The following is a 24,980-nucleotide window of genomic DNA, read 5'->3' on the forward strand; positions in this document are numbered from 1 at the left end:
GAGGGCTTTGTAAGGTTGACTCTAAATATCCACTAAAATACTTCCATTTTCCCCTTAGTCATGACTTTCGAGAGTGCTTAAGCGTTAGGAATCATCTTAGATTTCGTGATTCCATCTCCTTTATTTAATGCCTCACTGCTATCTTTAAAACCAAACCGTGTACTCAGCTTTCAAGAACAGATGAGGTTTGACAAGACTTATGTTGGATTCAATCATTTTTCTTATAAAAATATTTCAAATTTTAAAGGAGGCAAATATCCATTTCGTATTTTCATAATTGCCCTTACTGCATACAGCTAGACTGATGGCAGAAATCTGTTAAACTAATTATTTCTTAGCTGCTAGAACTAGAGGAACTTAAAATATTTAGACTTGAACAAAAGAAGATTCGTAAAATCTGCTCTTTTAAAACCCTTGGATAAACACTGACTTGAAAGACTCTTGGGTTACATGTCTGGGATTCATATATGGACTTTGGAAAACAGCAACATCAAAGTCGATAAAACAACAACCACAACACAAAGCCCCTGGAAACACACTTAAGTAGCAAAACTTTCTCTTTTTTTCTTGAAATTTAATTTTTGTAATGCTATTAGTAGATTTTCAGTGATAAGCTCATAATTTGACCTTTCATCTTCTCCTTTCTTTATGAGGTTAAATAAGCAGCAACACAAATTGTGAGGAAACTTAGGGCTTAATTTATTTTTTTAATTTCTACCATTTCATGTGTGGAAGTACAAACCCAGGCTATCTGATTCTTTTTCAACTTTTGCGCATGATTTCACCAAAGATTTATTTATTGCAAGGGCTATTAGACTATTTTTTCTTCTTAATGTGTACACTGACTTCCCCCCCCCCCAACATTTTTGACATGATGGGTTTTATTCCCTTATGTTCAATTCTAAGGTAGGTATGGCCCAAACTGTTGAAGAGCAAACATATTCCCTTAGTGAAATCCATAGTCATTGTCACATCTGCGCACAACCATGGCTGTGAAACCCCAAAGCAGACAAAACTCAGCACTTTTTCTAAGAAATACCCTGCAATATGCAGCTCTGTCCTATTAAATGGCTTGAAGAGGTCCGAATGTTCCTCCACCAACCTGGGTCACCTTCTGCACACATTGTCTGTGATTCCTGGTTTCAGATGGAACTGTTACTCTCAGTGTGCTGAGCTTTGCTTTGAGTCTTAGAGTTTATTCATATGGAAACTCCAGAGATATGAACTGAAATAAAAATACTATGTTCAAAGAGTTGCCTGAAAGTTGAAACCACCTAGCCCCACGCAGCTGCAGCCATTGTGATTCTATGACCAGAGCTTCTCGGAGGCTCACCCTCAGCGAAGTCATTAACAAAGTAATTGCTCCAAATTTTTATAGGCACTTCAACTGGTGATGATAGAGCATGGTTTAATTTTTCTAGTCTTCTCCCTTGTACCTAAGATTTATTTTCTGTGGGGCTTGCTCCAGTACCAACAGAGGAAAAGGACAAAATACAGGAAGACCGGGTCCCAGCTCCAGAGCATTTATTCTGACTCAGATGTTTCTGACAGAGTATCTTCGAGTGGACATAAGAGTAGCCAGCCATGTGGGAACACATATCGATGACTTGGTTGGTAGTACTTCCCCGCTGAGTGCCAAGCTACAGAGGCACTCCCAATCAATTCCCACACAGCTACAGTTTGGTGAACTATTCCAAAAGAAAAGAGCACCACACTGGGGGCTGTGAGATCCAGAAATATTGGAGGAGGGTCTGAAGAAAGCAAATCTCCAAACAAAGCAGAGATACAGAGCTTTAGCTACACCTAAAGAGACGACATGGCAAAAATAAGGAAGAAATAAGCTAAACAAAATATGTGTGAATGTGTTTGTGTATGTAGAATAGATATGATAAAAACATTGTTGTTTTGTTTCATTGTTGTGTGTTTGTTAGTATTAAGATAGATAGGGGATTGTATTGTGTGCTAAGGACCAGATACCTGCCATTGAATCAAATGAAATGGAATAAGCAAATGAAGTCCTTTAAATAACCCCTAAATACTGAACAAAAAGTGAGAATATAATGTACATAATATCCATTATTTTCTAATGATTTTTGTTGTAATAACATCGCAATTATAGTTTGGAAACTGACTGAAAATATTGGTTGCTGTGTTCTGTGATCCATTTCTGTAGCCTTGAGATTGTCCTGTGAGAGTCTTTTCTCTTTCTATGTGTGTGGTTATATATGTGTTTTAGGCTTTTATATATATGTATATGTATTATATAAAATTAACTTACTTGAAACTCAGTATAAGATATTGAATATACATATATACACCATATACATATATATGTATCTATACCATTTATGATCTGATAAATGAGAACTCCTGGAGAATAAAAAAAAAAAGTCTGAAGAGAAATTTTAAATTTTAAAAGATTTTTATATTGAGTTTAAAAACTAAGTTAATAGAACATTCATTTTTGAAAAATGAAAATGAAACATGTTTGATTTTCATCTAGTTTGAAATACTTACATTGATTAAAATGGAGACGTTTCACTCTTAAAATGACTTTAAACTCAATATAAAGTAATTTTAAAAGCAATTTTCCGGCAGAAAACTAAAAGGGCCTGCTTTTTGTCACTGAGTTTTACTTCAGTAATCTAAAAATATGTATTTGTTTAAAACGCCATAATATTTTCTTGATGCTATGTTCTAGCTATTAGGTTGGGAAAAGAGTAACCAACTGACTTAAGTAGAAATGCACATTAGGCTGAATAGTAAAAGGTACTAATTCCTAACATAAGCATCATGGAATAGAGAATCAAGATCAATGGACAAAAAATGGTCATATTTAACAAAAGCAAAAATGTAGGAATCTATTTTTTTGTAGGTTTCACAGGACATGAAAGAGAAGATATGTATGGAACGAAAATTGCAGAGCTGAAGTTCTAAAAGGAAAATGAGTTGTTTACAATATGGTGAAATCTTTCCCAAAAGTGTCATGGGCAATTCGTTTTCAAAGGTAACCCAGACACAAGTAAGGAGACTGAACAATTTCACTGCACATAAACTAGCATTCAAATATACATTCATTTTTCTTAGACACTTTTGTATTTGGCACTTTTATAAATATGCATTTCTTCTAAACATAAAAATCTTTTTAAAATAATAAAATGTGATCATATAGCAACTACAGTTTGACAATTACCTAATTTACATAATCTTGATTTTTATCTTTGGTTCTTTCAAAGAACTGTGAGGTTATGATTCCACTTTGTAGACGAGAAATCTGTGTACATAGTGGAAATACTAAAACCAAAACATTCATTTCGATCACTATTTTCCTTGGCACACCTCACTTTTCTGGAATATAGTGCTGCATACACATTATATATGTAATAAATACCTCATGATAGCTTGATTGATCAATTATTTATTTATTTATTTACATTTTATTTATTTTTGATAGAGAGACAGAGCACAAGTAGGGGAGGGGCAGAGAGAGACACGGAGACACACAATCCAGAATCGGAAGCAGGCTCCAGGCTCCGAGCTGTCGGCACAGAGCCCAACGCGGGGCTCAAACCCACAAATGGTGAGATCATGACCTGAACCGAAGTCGGAGGCTTAACCGACTGCACCACCCAGGTGCCCCAGTTGATCAATTATTATTAACCATGATTCTTGTCCTGGGAGATATTTACAATTGTGTCTAAGAAAACAGAACAAATACCTCCTACTTTTCACAAGATCTTTGGGATTTTTCCAACCTTTCACGGGTCAAGCCCAACAATCTTGAGATCAGCAAACCTCACTTCAGATAAAAATCTTTCCTTCTGGGGCGCCTGGGTGGCGCAGTCGGTTGGCGTCTGACTTCAGCCAGGTCACGATCTCCCGGTCCGTGAGTTCGAGCCCCGCGTCGGGCTCTGGGCTGATGGCTCAGAGCCTGGAGCCTGTTTCCGATTCTGTGTCTCCCTCTCTCTCTGCCCCTCCCCCGTTCATGCTCTGTCTCTCTCTGTCCCAAAAATAAATAAACGTTGAAAAAAAAAATTAAAAAAAAAAATCTTTCCTTCCTCTGAACTCCTCTTCTCTGTCCCTATGGCACCCTCCTCAATGCAGTGCAAACAGTTGAAGGGCTCACTATCAGTCACAAAGGACTCACTGAGCAGCATAATGTGCAAAGTAGCGCTGGACCGAGGCCTGAGTAGAGAAGGAGTGGCTTTTCTCTGCAAGTGATATGTCCATATGAGTTTGAGCAAGTCATATTCTTACTTGCTCTAGAGTTTAGTTTGTCATCTGTGCAGTGGAAGTGTTTGACAGGTTAATTCTAAGATTCCTTCTTTTGAGAGAGAGAGAGAGAGAACACTCGTGCATGCAGAAAGAGGGAGACAGAGGATCCGAAGTGGGCTCCACTCTGACAGTCAAGAGCCGAATGTGGGGCTTGAACACCAATTGGGAGATCATGACCGGAACCAAAGTTAGATGCTTAACTGACTGAGCCACCCAGGCGCCCCAATTCTAAGATTCCTTCTAGCTCTGATGGTCTCTGCTCTATTTATGACGTCTTTATTTCTTGAGATGGGGGTGGGAGGACATTCAGGAAAATAAATTTGGGAGAGTGGAAACCTTCTGAAATATACAGTTTATTAAACTCATTCTAAAAAAGCACACATTCTATTTTTCTCCTCACCTGCTTTCCTATTCTTAGGTTTATATTTTCAAAATGACACCTTCTGAATAAATAGATGGGGACAATAAAACCAGCTGTAAAAACCACACAGTAAGGTGGCAATAAAATATGAATCATGGTTCCCAGGATCAGTAGCATTGTCAGAACGTACATATCACTGGGTACAACACTGACAACTGTAGTGTTCTTCAGGGGGTAAGGGGAGGCATGTGCGAACTGAGGACTGAGCAGACATTGAGGTAAAAGGGAAAAAATGACATAAAAGATATTCTCCATGTCTCAGAGCCACTCTGGCTCAGAAAACTACCATTTGGAAGAGTTGTAGCTGGATCCAAGGGTGATCCAGCAGGTAAAGTGGGAGCTATGGAATTGTAGGAGGTAGTTTCTGTCTTTGATTCTGTCCTTAACATGATATGTGATGTTGAAGAAGGATATCAATCATATATATATACACACACACACACACACACACACACACACACACACACACATATATACACATATGTGTGTGTGTGTGTATATATATATGATTTTATATATTAACTTTTCATAGTGAAGTGGGTAAAATAATACTATTTCCCTTAATTGTATTTTTTTAATAAGACATATTTATAAAAGGTTTTGGTCTCTTTTCCTGCAAGAACACAGTGTAACTAATAAAAAGAACTGTATTCATTTTCTTTTTTTTTTTTTTTAATTTTTTTTTTCAACGTTTATTTATTTTTGGGACAGAGAGAGACAGAGCATGAACGGGCGAGGGGCAGAGAGAGAGGGAGACACAGAATCGGAAACAGGCTCCAGGCTCTGAGCCATCAGCCCAGAGCCCGACGCGGGGCTCGAACTCACAGACCGTGAGATCGTGACCTGGTTGAAGTCGGATGCTTAACCGACTGCGCCACCCAGGCGCCCCAGAACTGTATTCATTTTCTACAATAAATGTTCGCTAAATAAAATGAATGGTGTCATGGAGCAATTTGCTAAACTGTATTTTGTAAGTACAAATAGGAATTTTCTGCATCACATACAATTCAGTCTATCGAATTAGGATGAACATTAACCAAAGAGAACACAATACAGGAGCTGTAATTTAATGATCACACTAGACAGCCACCTCCCACATAGCAAGAGGTTATCATAATTATTTACATTTGGGCGTAGAAAGAAGACAAAATGTGTCATCTTTTCGTTTGCTGCTTGCATTCAAAAAGGAAATGATCTTCTCTAAAGAGTGCAGTCAGCAAAATGAATTAATTAAAACTCAACTTTGGTAGTGGAAACAGAAATTTACATCAAATAAAGAATTCCTCTATTTCAGGAAAAGAGGTTCTTTAGAAAAGAGAAAAATCTTAAAAAGACATAAAGGAAGTCATGAGTTTTTGACATATCACTGTAGCCACATATTCAACAGTTAACTCACGTGGTAATGGAACTCTGAAGCGTCTACACCTTGTCTCCAGTCTTTCTTTCAACCTCAGAATTTCCAAGGTTTACATTTAGTATATACACTGTACCTGGACACAGATATTTATTAGAATATGTATTAGAACCAAGGAGGATAAACAGAATGACATTCTGAGTTGACCTACAATAAGGAACTTTTCCTTTCCAGCTGCTTTTGGATAATCAAACTTTTATTTGATTAGAAACTAGAGTTAGGGATAAAAGATAATTGTAGATAGAGGTGCTTTCCCCAATCTCCTAGTGAAATAACCCTCCTTGATTCCAATCTTTTCTAAATATTGAATTGAGCAGAGTTGAAGAAAAATCATCTTTTGGTCGATGTTCTTCCCCATTGCAGTAGTATGAAGGATAATGATGTCACTACATTCTCACAAATATATCCTCATTAGTCTACCAAGGAAGAGTAAGGTCATGATACCCAGCACAGCTGCACGGACTATGGGATCAGGGTGATGAGACTTTCTAGTCTATTTATGAGAAAAGAGTAACAAAAAGGGCCAGGACCAGAACTGGTTCGACAAAATGTAGAGCAGCGTGGAGTATTGTAATGCGCTAGAAAATGGAATATTTCCAAAGATGGTAGGTAGATTGAGTGGTTTTCAGAAATAGGGGATTTGGGCAACTAAGGAGGCAGGTGAGAGTCCTGGGAAAATTGTACTTAATTAGAGATCAATTTTACCTACTTCATATCTCTTCCCAGAACTTGCTCTAGGAAACTTTACTTAGTGGTCATTTTTATTTCATATTCTCCGGATACCTGGCATTTGGTTAGATTTAGCAATCTGAAGTTACATATGATCTTATGCAATGCTTCACAAACAGCATCAGAAAGTTGTGTCCCTTTGAAAGTCAAAGATCATATCCAAATTCATATGAGCTATATGAGATAAATAAACAATTTGTCCATAATTTCAACAAGTACTTACTGAGTAACTACAATATGCCACACATACTTGCAGGTGCTGGGGCTACCTAAGAGAACGCTTACAAATATCCCTGACCTCACAGAGTTTACATTCTGCTGAAGGAGAGAGACAGAAGCAAATACACGTGGAAAATACCTAGAATGTCAAAGGATCATAAGTTTAGAGAGGAAAATAAATCAAGGAGAAATGATAGAGTTCTTAACCTGGCAGATGGGGTGGAGATGAGCAATTTTCTCTAGAAAGGTCAAGGAAGGCCTTGCTGAAAAGGTGGCTTTTATGCCATATGCGAAGAAGCTCAGGACAGATTTATGTATGGCATTCAAAAGAAGCCTTAAGCTTTTCAATGATCTCATATGAGCTCAAATATCAATGCAACTTACATGAGTTTCATTTAAGTTGATTCTTTACCTCTATCAATGTAGATTCACTCTCATCAAGTACATATTGCAAAATACAGTCATTTCCCACTGTCCTACATCTTACCTAAGAAAGACCACAAATCTAAAATCTTGTGATATTTATTAGTTGTTTTAAATCTTAACAATTGTCATTTCTCTGTGAAAACAGTTACCCCATGAGGAAAAATGTCCTTTATTGTAATGCAGTGATGCATATAGCAGAAAGCATAAAACAGAATTAAGAGACCTGGGTTCTAGTTGTATGGTTCATACACACCTATTAACCTCAGTGTGGAAGTTTCACCTTATTTGGAAGACAGAGCATTGGACGACTTCAACATTTCCAAAAGGGTGTTCCTCAGATCACTGGTGCTGGAGACACTTTGGGAAAAAAAAGCAACTAATGGTCAACAAAGTATGAAAACATCACTTATCACACAGACTCTAATTGGAGAGTCCAGTGCAGGTTAAAGGATCTGAGGAGATACTGAATAAAAAAAGCCCATTGAACCACAAACTTCATGTAAGTCTAAATCTCCTAAACATACTGCAACAGACCTGCAAAAAGCTCAGATAAATCATAAAGGCTCATGTTTCCTACAATTTGGAGATAGTGTTTTGTTCTTTTCTATGATGTTAGTGCCATCCTATCAGTAGAGATGGGCTAAGTTATAATGAGCTTAACAACTATGGAAAATATCAAGGGTTTAAGACAAAAAAGTTATTTCCTACTCATGCAGCTTGTTCACTGGGGATTGGCTTCAGCCTCTGTTCCATGTTCTTACTGCAGTCCACAGTGGGCAAAGCCGTCACAGTCTAGGGCATCACCAGTTGCTGTGACAGGAGGAAAGAGAGCCCAGTGTGACCTAATTTTAAGATGTAGTTGGAAGTATATGTTTCACATGTACTTGGAAAGAGTACAGATATTTAGCGAAAGAACTAATGACTCCATATTTACCTCCTGAAGCAACTTCACAGTTAAACTAAATCTAATGGAAGGTGGTGGCTTTGATGTCGTTGGATGCCAGATTTTGTTGTATTCCAATCAAGAGCATTGGACTTTTTTTCTTACAGCCAATAAGATTACTTGTGGAAAAAATGTATCCTTCTGAGACCTGTTTTCAAGTTCTTTTAGGGTAGCTTTAGAATAGCCTTTTTTCCCAGGGCTAATTTAGCCTGACTTCTTTTTTTTTAATTAAAAACATTTTTTTAAATGTTTTTATTTATTTTTGAGACAGAGAGAGACAGAGCATGAGCAGGGGAGGGACAGAGAGAGAGGGAGACACAGAATTTGAAGCAGGCTCCAGGCTCTGAGCTGTCAGCACAGAGCCCGCCGTGGGGCTCGAACTCACGGACTGTGAGATCATGACCTGAGCTGAAGTCAGACGTTTAACCGACTGAGTCACCCAGGCGCCCATAACTTTTTTTTAATGTTTATTTATTATTGAGAGAGAGAGAGACAGAACATGAGTGGGGGAGGGGCAGAGAGAGAGGGAGATACAGAATCTGAAGAAGGTTCCAGGCTCCGAGCTGTCAGCACGGAGACTGACATGGGGCTCGAACTCATGAGCCGCGAGATCATGACCTGTAGCCTCACTTCTAAGGTATAACCCTTAGGTGGCCTCTACTGAATGTTCTGAGTATTTCAGGAGAACTCTCTACTCTGGCTAATGGGAATTTCAACAGTTCTGGACTAGTGTAAACTCAGGAAATTATTCATTATCTAGCTGCCCAGAAATTGTTCTCAGAAGTTGCTCTTGCCTTGTCTCTTGGAGCCTCACTCTATGCATACTAAGTTTTGTGTTATGCTAAAGAGTCAGAAATACTGCTCTGCACATTTTTTGGAGCCCTTTTGCTGCATAACTCCCTCCTGCAAATGCCTTGCAAATTCTAGTGCCCTCTTCGCTCAGAGAGGCTCTATTTGGGTTTCCTTTTGCTGTGCTACAGCATAGAAATCTCTAGGCAGAGAGCCTAAGAAATTGTAGGTCTTATTTCTTTTGTTTCCTTTCTCTCAGGGATCACAGTGCTGTTCTGTCTATTGTTTAAAGTAAGGAAATAGTTGTTTCCTATATTTTGCCCAGTTTTCTAGTTGTTTATGGCAGGAGGTTAATTCAAAATCCTGTTATTCCCTTATGGCTGGAAACTCATGCCTCCTAAATCTAAATTTAGCTCCTGTTTTAGAAACTCTGTTTTTCAGCATGGCAGAGCACCATGTCTTGGAGGTCAAAAAAATGGATTTTTTGTTTTTTCCTGGGAGAACAGAAAGCTATAAACGTGATAAACTCCAATACTATACTTCTATTTCCTGAACTGTAACTCTTGCAACCAATAGGAAAAGTATATATTGACCTAAGCAATTGTCAAGATATGTAAGCGAAAAGGCTATTTCTAAGACAACCAACCTATGTATTCCTCAAGGATTAAGACACAGTAAAAATATTCTAGATTTTGTAAATATTTACTTTGAAGCAATGCAAAAGTAAAATATATTATCAAGGAAGTAGTATGAATTTAACCTGGAAATAAATTGAGTGACCGGATGAATGAAAGGTGACAAGAAAAGATGAGGTGTTGCATCTTTTCGTAAAGGACGGTGTTACTCCTTTAGCATCGAAGGCACTGAAGGGTCGGTTTTAAACATACAGATGGAGTGACAGGCTTCTCATAAGAATTCTGGAAAGAATAAGAATAAGGGGGAAAACAAATGAATTATATATAGTAATAATAAACAATGAATAATGAATCATTCACTGTATAATTTCCATTCACCAAACACTGTTCTATGCACTTTGTATGTGGACCTCATTGATCTTTACAAGTACAACACTATGAGGTGGATATTATAACCCCATTTTATAATTATAGAAACTGAGGTGATAATTATAAATTAGATAAACAAAGATAATAAGGAACTTGACCCATGGTGACACAGCTACTTAGTGGCAGAATCAGGTTGTAAATCTATAGGATGGCTCCAGTGCCCACAATTTTAACCCCAGGGCTATGCTGGCTCTCTGTACTTGGGACCAAACGTAGATGAGCCCACCGACACTGAAAGTAAGAACGATCCCTCTGGAAGTTAATTTGTAAATTTAACACCACATGGAGAAGTATGAAAGTCATGCTCAAGAGGATATCCTTCAAGCCAGCACTACTTGACACACTCTCGTTGAGTGTGTTAACATATTCCTAAAAAAAAAAAAAGAGCAGAAAAGTCTAAAAAGGAAGATACTGTTCAACCATGAAAGCACTGAATAGCTAAATTTGGTGTCAAGAGAAGAGAAGACGATTCCTTGGTTCAAAAGAGCAAGTTGCTATTCTCAGAGGTAGGCATCCCCTTTTATTGCAAAGGTAGATGCCTCAGACCTTCTTGGGCTCAATCATTTTTAATTTTTTTTTAAACGTTCGCTTATTTTTGAGACAGAGAGAGACAGAGCAGGAACAGGGGAGGGGCAGAGAGAGAGGGAGACACAGAATCCGAAGCAGGCTCCAGGCTCTGAGCTGTCAGCACAGAGCCCGACGCGGGACTCGAACTCACGGACCGTGAGATCATGATCTGAGCTGAAGTCGGACGCCCAACCGACCAAGCCACCCAGGCGCCCCTTGGGCTAAATCATTAAAAATGAAACCCTATAGGGGCGCCTGGGTGGCGCAGTCGGTTAAGCGTCCGACTTCAGCCAGGTCACGATCTCGCGGTCCATGAGTTCGAGCCCCGCGTTGGGCTCTGGGCTGACGGCTCAGAGCCTGGAGCCTGTTTCCGATTCTGTGTCTCCCTCTCTCTCTGCCCCTCCCCCGTTCATGCTCTGTCTCTCTCTATCCCAAAAATAAAAATAAAAAAAAAGTTGAAAAAAAAAAAAAAAAGAAAAAGAAAAAATGAAACCCTATATTTCTATAGTATTAGGATCATGTACACTAAGCAACTTCCTCTTCACGATTATTTTTCAATCTGGTTGCCTCTGTGGAAAGAAGATGCTGGGCAGGGGATGTAAAATATACCTCAATAGAAATTAAATTTTGGGTACCATAATTTAGTTACCTAAAGGCTTCAGATATTTAGTTTTTTTAGTCTTCGCTAATACAATGAACTAGTGGTGCCTGGGTGGCTCAGTGGGTTAAGCATCTGGCTCTTGGTTTCGGCTCAGGTCATGATCTCACGGTTCGTAGGTTCAAGCCACGATATATTGACTACAACTGCACACTATTCTTTACACTTCTACTGTCCCCACTGTTGCAGCCAAAGGGAAAAGAGTGTTATTTGGTTGTTCCATTGTGTGTCTAGTGAAGTTATACAGTTTTGAAGATTCGAATGAATATTCAGAATTATCACCATAGGACTAACACTTAGCACTTACCATGAGCCAGACACCATCCTAAGAGCTTTATATTCTTTATCTTATCAAAGCCCTGTGATGTAGATCCTGTTATGAGCCTCATTCTGCAGAAGAGAAAATTGAGGCTGAGTGAAATTTAATACCTTGCCTAAGTTCATGGAGCTAGTGTGGAGATCTGAGCTCTGTCACCTCCAAAGCCTGTGTATGCTCTCTAACCTCTGCGATGCCTTTTTCCAATGCCACCAGAGTCGGAAATGAAAGAAAACAGTATTTCCTCTGTTCTGTTAACCCAAAATGCTGCAAAGAACAATTCCACTTCCCTACCTTATGGTCAGCTATAGTCAGTTCAAGTTTTCCATTCTGCTGGAAGTTCAGTGGTGGCCTACCTCTATTCTGTTTCTCCACACATGAGGTGATGACTGATGAATTACTTTTCTTTTCTTTCTTCCTGTGATTTAGATTGTGAAGAAGAATAAAAGGGTTACAATTCCTAGGCCCAAAGTAGAATTTACTGGAAACGAGAATATGTGTAATAATTTCCAAATTGTATTTACGGATACCATTTTGTTCTATTGATTGGAAACCGTACCCGGCACAGGGATTCATACAAAGGAGATAAGAGAGAATGAGAAATTGAAACGCAGCATTGATGGAAGTTTCCTAACGGCAAACAAATGAGAAGGCTGTGCCATCCCAGGGGGAGTGGGGGTGGACCTGATGCCCGAAACAGTGAGAGCTGGGATTGAGTCAACTGCAGTGAATCCCGTAATTACTAAATTAGACTGTTCCATTTCTGGATAATGCATGCTGCATTTTGATCTTGATTTAAAATCCAATTAGTTCAGGATCATCACTCCTGTTAGTTCTAGCTTCTCTCTGGTGGCTTTGAGAATCAGGCAATAGATTAGTACTTGTGTGGGTTCTTTGTAGGCCGTCTTTGAAGACATGGCTTTTTAAAGCTATGGCAACAGGTGTCCTTCCTCCCACTCTTACATATTTTACTGATTACTCTTTTGGTTTATCCTCAAGATTTTTCTTAAGTCACAGTCACCAATGAAATGCTGCATTGGCACACATTTTGGCTTTTCCAATAAATAGTGACAACCAACCATGACATTTATCCTTGAAATTACTGCCTCTTTTTAAATTTTCTGTTTTATTTTCTATGTAGTTTGCCTTTATGGATTTGTGTTATTTTTAATTCTCTTGTTTTTATTTTCAAAATCATTAATCAAATTTTACTTATATTATGAAGAAAAGGACCTTCAAGGGAAAACAATGGATTTTAGGTTTGTCAAATATGGGAGACGGAGACTTCTGGAAATGAGTGTTTGTTTTCTGGTGAGAGTGAAAGGGAACTTCAGGCAGCCCAATGACATGGCTTCAGTTTGTTCAGATGACTGTATTAGTAAGTAACTAATTAAAGGCAGTGTGAAACAGCTTCAATAGAAAGACCTCAGGATTTGCATTTAAACATTTTTTTAATGTTTACATATTTTTGAGAGACAGAGAGAAGAAAGAGAGACAGAGACAGAGACAGAGGTCAAGCAGGGGAGGGGCAGAGAGAGAGGGAGTCACAGAAGCCAAAGCAAGGTCCAGGCTCTGAGCTGTCACAACGCGGGGCTCGGACTCATGAACTGTGAGATCATGACCTGAGTCCAAGTTGGACGCTTAACTGACTGAGCCACCTGGGCGCCCCAACAGGATTTACATGTTAAAGTGTATTAATCTGTGTTTCATGATTATGAAATTATTCTGAATGTAGTTTTGCTTTTTCTTATTGAATACATACAGGAGAACTTCTGGAATGGTGACATAATACATACTTTGAAAATATGTTCTCCATAGTGAAGTGCGAAGAGTTATAGACTACAATAATTTTATACCACAAGAAAGAAAACAGGCATTTTTTTCCTCCATGGGTTTGCTGAAGAAAATGTAAAACATTGATTGAGAGCTACTTGTTAATTCACACTAGGGAACCATGTAGATTACTTAATTTTGAAAATTACAATGTAAACAAAACCAATGCCATAAAGGAGTTCAAGGGCCCTACATCAAAATAATATTTTGTTCATTTACTTTGACAAGTGTGGTTCATATACTCAAAGTGTTACTTATGATTATATTGCATTTGAATTAACATAGTGCATTTCATCAAATAATGAAATCTTAGTGATATAATAACTCATGGAGAAAGTTCATCACATTTTTCTGATACAAATATTTTAAACAATTTATACGCATTTATGGGCACATTAATGTTACCCCATGTCTCTCTCTCTCTCAGGCTTCCTCTCTCCCTTTCTCACTTTCTCATACATAAAGGATTAAACTTAGCAATTTTGCTGCCTTTTCATCACCTCATAGATTATGATTAACATTAAACATGATTGTGTTTATGATAATGCATGATAATTCATACATTTCTGTATTCTTAGTCTGCATTTCTTCATATTTTCAAAAGTAGTTACCATAGCTATGGCTGTGTAGCCAATATCATATTGTGACTAATAATTAAACCAAACTAAATCTATTAAAATTATGTTCCTAGTAAGTTACATAGTTTAATACTATGCATCAGCCAAGAAATGGAAAGATGGGATAGCATAAGGATATTAAGGAAGGCAGAGATGTAGGGTTTCATCATTTAAAACATTCCATTTTTATTAAGCTTACATTTCATAAAATCGGTTAATTTGGTTTCTAGGTTCAACTTTTTCTGTTAATTTTGTATACCTTCAGAGAAAGAATATAGAAACAATGTGTTATTGTTATTTAAAAATTATTGTTTTTTAAACTTTATCCTAGTTACCAAAATACTGGAATAGACAGAATAAAAATTAGGTGAGAAATGAAAGCAATTAAAAATTATCTAGAAACAATTAAATGCTATCTCTATATAGAAAGCAATACAGATTTATGCATGTTTAGTTATGGTGTGGCATACCATGACATTTATTTTAAAGAGGGATTTCTAAAATAAATTATATCAGTAATACTTTTTTGTGTGTGGATTGATTCAGTTCATAGTCTAAATGACTTAAAAGTTCCCAGTCTTCAAAATATGCTATTTTTGCTTATTAACTAAGAAATAATATAACAGTGTCCCACAAATTAATATCATATTAATATCATCATAATATCATTATTAATCAATATCCAACTGAATTGTTACTATTAATTAAAAACACTCAATATACATTTTCTTGGTGGGGCATGCCCATACTAACATTTTTTATGAATTTACTGTGTCTAGTTGAGGTATTCTAATACACTTGGGCCTTGGGAGAAGGAACAAGTTGATATGAATGGAAGCTATAAAACTCTTCATGAGGAATAAAGGGGAAATCTCAAAACTCATGCCCTAAGGACAGAAGGTCAGGAGTGTTATTTCAAGCTTCAAAATATACTAGTATTTTATTGAACTATCCCGTTCATCTGCTAAGAAGAAAAATATCAAAATCAGTTTGTCTATTTGAATTAAAAAAAAAAAATCAAATATCAGAATATAGCAAATTTACTAAGGTAAAAACTTTATATCCCCTCAAAAAAACTTACAGAAGTAAACAAGCGATTTCTCTTTATGATCAGCGATGTTAACATCACTGAAGAAGTCCAATTCTAAGAAGCTTGATTTTAGGCAGAGTTCCATCTGCAAAAGCATCGTAATAACTAACGACATACTAACTTAACTGCTGTTCTGCATGACACTTTATTTTAGATAACGTCATAATGATGTGGATTAAGCCCACGAAGCCAAGTTATAACATCTACCATATAACTGAATAGTTTCAGTTTTTAATATACAGACAATTAATATAACATTTATTTCCCTGTTTCTTTTACTTTGTTTTCTATTAGGGGTTAGAAGTGAACATACTTATTTACTTACAAAGTGTTTCTAACAGTTTTTAAGGAAAATATCCTTTATATGGCAAACAGAAAAGTGGAAATGTATTTTTCTTTTATAATTGCTTATCAAATCTTTTACTTCCAGTTTATAAGGGATGGCCTAGAATACTTCTCAGATTCCTTATCAAGATTCTTTACTTCTAAAGAAAGAGAAGCAGATTCCATTCATTACTGGCCCAACTTTGCTCTTTTAGGAAGGAAATGAGTAGAATCTTCTGGATTAGTTTATCCATAACGAATGCATGGATATTGCCGGTTTCTACCAGAGAGTCACAAAGATAGGAGATGACTCTGAAAAGAAAAGTGCTAGTCTCTGGGGATCAGAATTCTTGTACCTGTCAGAAAGTTAAATGTGTCTCAGCTGAAGGCAGCTGTTCACTTAGACTTTCAAAAAAGAAACCCTTTTGATGGATTAAAAAAATTATCCACACATACACATATATTGCAAAATGTCAAGGGTGTGTGCAAATCAAGGATACAGATATGGCTTGCTTTAGCAAGAATGAAGAAGTAGTTATGAAAAAAAAAAGATTTCCTTGCCCCCATTGGTACTTTATTTCAACTACATTATTCTGGCCAAACTCAATATTCCCACATCAGTTTTGGCTGAGGCCCTTTCTATTACGACGGGAGATGTGAAGGGTGTGAACACATAGCAACTTCTGGATAATTAGGGTAAGTGGCAGCATCTTGGAGGACATTGATGACTTTAATATATAGTAAGGTGTTGGGGGTGTAGTATAATATATATTTAAATCATGTCACGATTCAAAGAATCTAACAAGCTCTAAGAAAGTCACGCAAAGCTAGTTTCTACTCTGTTACGAGCCACTAAATTTACCTGCATCCATTATGTAAATGTAGGTTTAATGTAAGTTTCACTTGTCTTTGGAAAGGGTCTGAAAACATTTTATTTTTGTGGTTTCCCGTAGCTTAACAATACTGTCTATCACTTTGGTTTTCAGAGTTGCAGGGCGGGGTTGGGATTATTTGAGGGTTCTGGGAAAGAAGGAACCTCATTGAGATGCGGGCTATCCTGAGATTCAACATGAGGACAGTGTGTTTGGTTACCCTGGTCTATTGGCAGGAAGGGGCACCAAGAGCGAAAAGTTACTCTCCACAGCAGGGCTGATAACTCAGGTTCAACAAGAAGCCACAGGCATTTGTGGATGGTGTGAATTCTGACAGAGGGCATGTCCTTCAGACCCACTGTGGTGTGAGACATGAAGAACAATACATGTTATGGATGAAGAGAATTATAACATTAGAACCCATGGCTATCGAGGGCAAGAGGTCTAGGTCAGCAAGTACATCACTGCAGTTGTGAGACCACAGGCAAACTATTCATTCATACCCAATTTTCTTTATTTGTTAAAGAGGATTTTTTTTTCGTATAGGGTAGAGTGAGTGATTGATGATACATGTTAAGTGATTAGCACAGTGCCTGGCATTTATTATATGCTCACTAAATAGTTGATAAAGATATGCACTGGTTACTACCGGATAATATAGAGAAGCAACATACTGTGATGAAAAGTACTCCTTTTTCAGGATCAGAAGTCTTGGTACAAATTTGGCCTTTCAGTGAATTTAGACAGTGCCTTACAGATACCTAGTGTTTTACAGAAAAAAAAAAAAATTTGAAAACAGCACACGATTGGGGCACCTGGGTGGCTCAGTTGGTTAAACATCTGATTTCGGCTCAGGTCATGATCTCATGGTTCATGAGTTCGAGTTCCGCATTGGGATCTCTATTGTCAGCACAGAGCCTGCTTCGGATCCTCTGTCTCCCTCTCTCTCTGCCTCTCTCTCTCTCTCTCTCTCTGTCTCTTGAAAATAAATAAACATTAAAAAAGAATTAAAAACAGTACATCATTTACTCACTCTCTCTGCCTCAGCATTCTCATCTGTGATATTGGAGAAACAGTAGCACACGCCCCACCTACTTTACACACTGGCTGTGATTATGAAATACAATGATAACTTTGTAAGCACCATGTAAATGGCAGTTATATACTTGTTAATTATTATCCCTTTCATTTTCAAGAGGTGGTGTTGAACAAGGCTCCAAGGGAGAACATACATGGTCAGAGGTGAAAACTTTGTGACTTCACCCAAAATAAATTAAGTTGAGGCACTGAAGATCCCAATATGCAAACAAGTTCAAATGAAATTAACTGATGAAAAAGGAAGGGTGATTTTTTTCAATTAGCTGTAGGTGATCGTATCTAAGTGACTTAATTTATATTCGCTAAGCACTTAAATGAATTAAATGTGTTTATTAAGCTCTTGTGATAAAAATGACCCAAGACAATAACCTTTACGGGAGCAGCGGCTAGCTCTGTCTTTGCTTACTTACCATTCTGTCTCACGGTCTGGCTTTGAGTAAATGAACAACACTGTGTTTGCTGTGTTGAGGGAAATACTGAAATGCGAGACATGGTCCCTACACTACCTGTCTCTCTTCTTCAAACATTTATTGAGAAGCTATTATATGACATTCTGCTAGACTAGGGAAACAGGCAAACAAGAAATAGACCATCGCATTGACAAGTTAACAGCCCAGAGAGAGATTTACATGTAGAAAGATGAGATGAATATGATACAATGTGACAAGTGATATAAGAGCATAGCAAGTGCTGTGGGAGACTCATGGATAGAGCACTTTCGTCTGCCTACATCAGACTAGTCACTTCTATATAAAACATCTGGAGAACCACACAAAGCTGTGTATACTCAGGTGGGGGAATAAATATTGCAAGAAAGCAGAGATGAGAAGCCTATTTCCATTATAGATCTAAGAGTACACTGTACAGTATCAGTTGCCAATAGGAAAAATCATGTCATGCCTGACCTATGGAGCAATGGGAAAAGAAATATGGAATCTCTCTAAGGAAATCTTTTGCTGGGTTAGAGTCATGGGGGTCAGGCACCTGATCCCAATGTAGTGCTCAACTGACCCCCAAATTAGAGAGTGCCTGGAACAAATCTTTTTGATCATACCAACAGTCTGAGCAGTCACACACTGTTAGTGCATTTACAGTTTTAAATCCTTGGGAATATTAGGTTATGCCAAGAAAATGGAAGAACAGGACTACTAAAGACTGTCAGCCAGTATAGGAGATTTTGGCTCCTCTTCCATCAACGAGACAACTGAAGACTTTTTTTAAAGCTCCTGACTCACAGACTTCCTGTCTGTCTTTATCCTTACCTTCATTCCTTGACTTCAGGAACCGCCCCCCACCCGCCATGTTTGAGTCTGTCCTCTCCAATGTCCTAGTCCTCTACCCCTCTCAGCTACCTAGTCTCTTGCTCATACCCTAACTTATATACTACCGTCAACACTTCCACACTACCTAAATCTGGATTTTGGACATGCCACTCTTTGAAAACTGGGCATCACCCTTGATAACCTCTACACTTCAACCTTTTCCCTACCCATTGAATCCATCACCAGGTCCCATTGGTGCCATGTCAGAAATATACCTTACATCCATCTGTTCTCTCCTTCTCTCATTACATCACCTTTGGCTAAACCACCATCGATCACTCAGATACTATTAAACTTGTAACTATAGCTTAACAAACCTGTTAGCAATCCTAATAAAAACACTAGCACAGTTAAGCAGACATGCTAAATATTCTATTACAGAAAAATTAGAGTAAACATAAGATTTATTTACCTTAAAAAAAGGAATTTGCCTTAAAAGGAAATGTAAATAAAGCTTAAAGCGCCTGAACCGACTCAGTGCCCACATTACACTGACATCCATTCACCTTTTTACGACCACATATGAGCTAATTTATATTACAAAAACATGATTGCAGCAAATGATGGTTCTCTGTAAACTCTCTAAAGGCCAATATTCTCTAAAAGTAATCTTAAATTTGTCAAGAAATTTTAGAATCATTTGAATTATTAATTAACCGGAATGAATTCATATATGGTGAAAAGTCAGATACTCTGAGTTTTAGTATCTGTTGTGCCACGTAAGAACCATGTGACCTTGACTGTTTGATGATGTTTTTTGAGTAGAAGAGGAAACAATTACACCTGACTTGCTTTCACCATGGGATTATGATGACCAAATGAGTTATAATGAGTAAAAATAAGACTATGTAATGAGCATAAGGAATATAAAATGACTTTGAACTGAACAATACTACATAAACACAAGTTGTTTGATATTTAAGAGCAAAAATTCATTACTGGCAATTGCTAAATCTTGTCTGTGTATATCAGTGTATATCTGTGTATAGCAAAAAGAGCACAGCTTCTAGGGTGCATGTCTAGGAAACTCTGCCTTTAAACAGAAATGCCATCCGAACACCCAAAGAACAAAGATCAACCTTTACTTAAGAACCCAGGTAATCACAAGAGGAGCAAAGGGGACAAATATTGCAACAGGATAAATGTTAAGCCTACTGAATGAGCCTGGAAACTGAGGCACATTTCCATGGCCAGTGTATTCCGTCAGGGAGCTTTTGTGACAGTGGAATGGCCCGAGGAGGCTTTACTCTGAGCCAGCAACAAGGACACAATGCATAGGGCTTCGACGGCCAATGGGAAATCCATATTTGGTGACAGTTGTCCATAAGCATTTTCTACTGTACAAGGAATCAAAGACAATATTATAGGGAGACACGGCAAGTCACTCTTTTAGATCAAAGTCCATATATAAATACACCTACACGTATATCATCTATATCTATATTTTTAATTATTAAAGGGCAAAGCAGGAGTTAAGGCTAAGATTCAATACGTAAATGGAAGAGTTGGGCACTCTGAGTAAGGTTTGTTTAAGTGGGTGAGTAGTTCAAAACCAAATATAGAGTAATGGAAAAAGTCCCATAGATTATAGGTCTCAGAGGCAAGCGCTGAAAAAAAGTGACTGCAGATGATGGATTAAAAAAATGGACTCAATTATCTAGTGACTTGATGGCCTTGAAATAAAAATCAGAGGGATGGATAAGGGAATACAGTCATTGGAGGTATCTAATTTGGTGTTCAAACGGGGCTTGAAAACCTCAGAGGAACAGATTGCAGTTAAAATTACAGATAATGTTTCACTTTGTTTTAAAAATGAGTCATTGGAAAAAAAAAAAAAAAAGCCTACATTTGCTTGGTCCTCTCCTCTGTGCAGGAATTAGAACCCTAAAGAAAAGGCTAGGAGTATTTCAACATCCCTTTTTTTGGCTTCATTCATTTATTTCTTAAATCATTCGTGCAATATGCAAATAATTAGTGCACTTTGTAGGTGCAAGTCGAGGATAATGTTAGATGAGTAGTTACAATATAAAAGCACAAATCAAGGCCGAAAACTGAGAACTGTGACCCATATAGCAAGTGCATAAAGTTTCATGTAAATAAAATACTTTCACAGACCAATTTTCCTTTTGTATTTATTTTCAGTGAAAAAATTAACTTTAACAAAACAATGCATATTTATGGTTAAAAATATTTAATAGCAAAAATATACACATGCACACATCCATATCATTCTTGCCTAAACTCAAGACCTAAGTTCTATACCTTAGAGGTAATAATAATTAATAATTTCCATAAAAATTTCCTTAAAAATACTAAGAGTGCCTGAGTGGCTCAGTCAGTTAAGCGTCCTTTGGCTCAGGTCATAAACTCTCCGTTGGTGGGTTCAAACCCCGCATGGGGCTCTGTGCTGAAGGGTCCGAGCCTGGAGCCTGCTTCAGATTCTGTGTCTCCTTCTCTCTCTGCCCCTCCCCCACTCACACTCTTTCTCTCTCTCTCTTTCTCTCTCTCTCTCTTTTTCTCTCTCTCTCAAAAATAAATAAAAATTTTTTAAAAATTTAAAAAAACACTAAGATTCCACTATTCATAGTCTTCTGCAACTAGGCTTTTGTTTTGTTAACAATATATATTTGAAACTTTTTCATGTTAGCCCCCCAAAATTAAGTAATTTGTTTTCAGCTTAGTTTTCCATCTCCTGGCTATGGCATAATTTTTGTAGTAATATGAATGAATATACAGTTTTTAAAAATTATCTTCTTATTGTAGGCAGTGCTGCAATATTCATCTATGCATATCTTTCCCTTGTCCCAGTTTTTCTATTGGATAAATTCCTGCAGTGGAAATTCTGGGTGGAAACCATGACCATTGAGAAATTAGGATGACTGTGTAGATTGCAAAGTTAGTTGCCAAATTTGCATCATATGTGCATATTCGTATTTCCACATAACTTCCGGTTCACCCTTGCCAACACTAGGTATCATAAAACTGCAATTCTGTCAAATGAATAAAGGATAAATCACATCTTGTTTAGTGTGTGTTCCTTTAAATACAAGAAATAAATAATGTCGTTTTTGACATATTTTTTAAACAAAACTATTCTCTTCCCACAAATTTGACACCCCTTTCCTTGCCTCCCTCCCTCCAAATCACAAGTACAGTGAAAGGCACCCAGTGGAGGAAGCAGCCTTCCCTGTACAGACCCCTGATCTCCAGCCATGCTCCTCTGGAGAGTCTCTCCTGCCCGGGGACCCCCTCTCTGCTGGTCTCTTTTTCCATCTGCACCCCAGGAAGGTGTGGGGAGTCCTTGCAGATTCATGAACGACTTACTGAGGTTTCTCCTGAGCCACAAGAGCAGTGACTACATTTTATTTTATTTAACCACACTCGTAAAGCGCTGACTCTGTGCCACGCACTGCTTAAGTCTTCTACAAATGTTAACTCATCTAACCCTCTTAACAGCTCAGTGAGGGAGAGACCATTATAAGTGACACTCACAGACAGGGAAACTGAGGGACCTGGTGGTTAGGTGGTTAGGAAGCAGCCCAGGGTCGCAGATTTGCAACCCAGGCTCTATGTATGTTCAAGTCTGTCCCTTGGCATTCACATTACTTGCCTCCTTCGGAGAGGTGGTGAGATCAAACAGCTCTGAAGAGACCCATGTGGACCCCTGGTGACACCCGCCCTTCCCTCTCTGCTCTTAATCCTGCCCGAGAATCCCATTCGTGTTTCTCAGGACTGGGATACTCAAAGCTAAGAAGCAGAAAACTTTTCTCTCCCTGCTACTCCCCCTCGCCAAGTTTAGGACTTTGCCCATCACTGTCCTCTTGCATCCCTTCTATTCTGAGAATGGCCGCGTATGTCATTGTCAGGACAGGGACATTGGAGAGTGAAAGGGAAGCTATGAATAATGAAAGTAACAAGTATTGGTGAAGATGTACAGCTGTGGACCGGAACTGTTCAGGTGAAGCAGGAGGCACGGCCATCCTACTTCCAAGACTTTGCAAAGACTGGAGTTCTAGGAGGCATTCTCCCTAGGCTTCTCCCCCGGCACTGGGCGGAAGAGACATACATGGAGTGGCTTGGGCACCCTTAACTTTCCCTCCCTTATTTGGGGCCTCAGGTCCCCCTGACCCAGTGTCTGTCCTGTCCTTTCCCGAATAAAGTTTTATATCATAGCTAGAAGCCCTGAAGGATCAAAGATGAGGGAGGCTATAAAAAGCCTCCATAAAGCAGAAAGCTTTGGAGGCAGGGGAAATGTCAGGCATTTTGGACTTGACAGATCGGAGTTTAAATCCCACTGTCTCCCTCTACACAGTGTGGCCTTGAGCAAAAGACTTCTTTGGGACTCAGTTTCCCATCTGTAAATGGGAGCAACAGCGCCAATCCACACAGCCGCTGTGAAGAATCAGCGACGTATACAAAGGGAATGTCAACAAAGTGTGTTATTTCTCTGTGATTTGCCTCTTCTTCTGGGTTGGTTTTCTGTTTCTTGTTTATCTGAAGTAAGTCAGAATGCATTAATAGATTTTGCCTTTGCGATATATATTGGGCCTATATTTTGCTGACTTATATTTATATTTTTACCAGGTTTGATTTTTTACTATACAGGAAATGGTAATTGTTTCTGGATTACGTTTTATAAATGCTTTTGTTTTACGAATTCTAGGTTTGCTTTCACGCTGCAGAAACATAAAGAAATGTCCTCATGATTGCATCTAGTGCTGTTATGCTACCATTATTTTTTGTTTGACTATTTGATCTATATGAAATCATTTTAATAGGCTTGTTGAGGCATAATTAACATATAATAAACTGTGCATATTTCAAGTGTGCAGTTTGATAAGATGGCATACGTATACACCTGATAAATGATCACCACAGTGAAGAGAATAGATGTATTCACTTGAAAAGTTTCCTCTTGCCCCTTTTTATTCCTCTGCTGCCCTGACCCCACTCACACCATCCCCAGGCAATCACCGATCTAATTTCTCCCACTTCAGATTGGTTTTCATTTTCTAGAGTTTATACAAATAGGGCCCATGCAGTATATACATTTTTGTCTGGCTTCTTTCACAGTGGGTATATTGTGATTCATTCTTGTAGTGGTATTTATCAATAGTTCATTCCTTTCATTGTTAAGTGGTATTCCCTTGTATGAATATACAACAATTTGTTTATCTGCTCAGTTGCTGATGAACAGTCAAGTTTTTCCAGTTACTGGGTATTACAGACAGAGGTGTGATGGACATTTGTGTAGAAGTCTTTGCATGGACATATATTTTCATTTCTGTTGATCAAATCCCTAGGAGTGGAACAGCTGGTCAGTTTGGTGGGTGTATGTTTAACTTTTGGGGGAAAGTGTCAGACTGTTTTCCAAAGTGGTTTTGCCAGTTTCTATTGCCACCAGCAATAGACAGTTGCACAGTTCCAGTTGTCCACGTCCTCTCCCTGACTTGTCACTGGCAGTTAAAAAGAAATGACCATTCTCACAGATGTGGAAAAGTAGCTCCTTGTAGTTTTAAGTTTCATCACCCTGATGACCAATGACATTGAGCAGCTTTTCACATCTTACCTATTTGTTTAACTTTGGTAAAATGCCAGTCCAAATCTTTTGCATATTTTTTATCAAGATATTTTATTATTGAGTTTTGCAAGTTCCCTATAGATTCCAAATACAAATTTTTAATAGATATATGCTTCCCAAATATTTTCTTCCAATCTGTTTTTTTTTTTTTTAATGTTTATTTATTTACCATGAGAGAGAGAGAGAGAGAGAGAGAGAGCAGGGAAGGGGAAGAGAAAGAGGAAGAGAGAATCCTAGGCAGATTCTGCACTGTCGGTGCAGGGCCCAATGTGGGGGCTCAGTCTCAACAACTGTGAGATCATGACCTGAGGTGAAATCAAGAGTTAGATGCTCAACTGACTGAGCCACCCAGGCATTTTTTCCGATATGTTTTTCTTATTTTTTATACAGTCTAATGTGTCAGTTTGTTGGATTGTGTTTTT

The sequence above is a fragment of the Puma concolor genome, chromosome A1, assembly GCF_028749965.1.
Source record: "Puma concolor isolate L17-30 chromosome A1, mPumCon1.1.hap2, whole genome shotgun sequence".
Taxonomy (NCBI): Eukaryota; Metazoa; Chordata; class Mammalia; order Carnivora; family Felidae; genus Puma; species Puma concolor.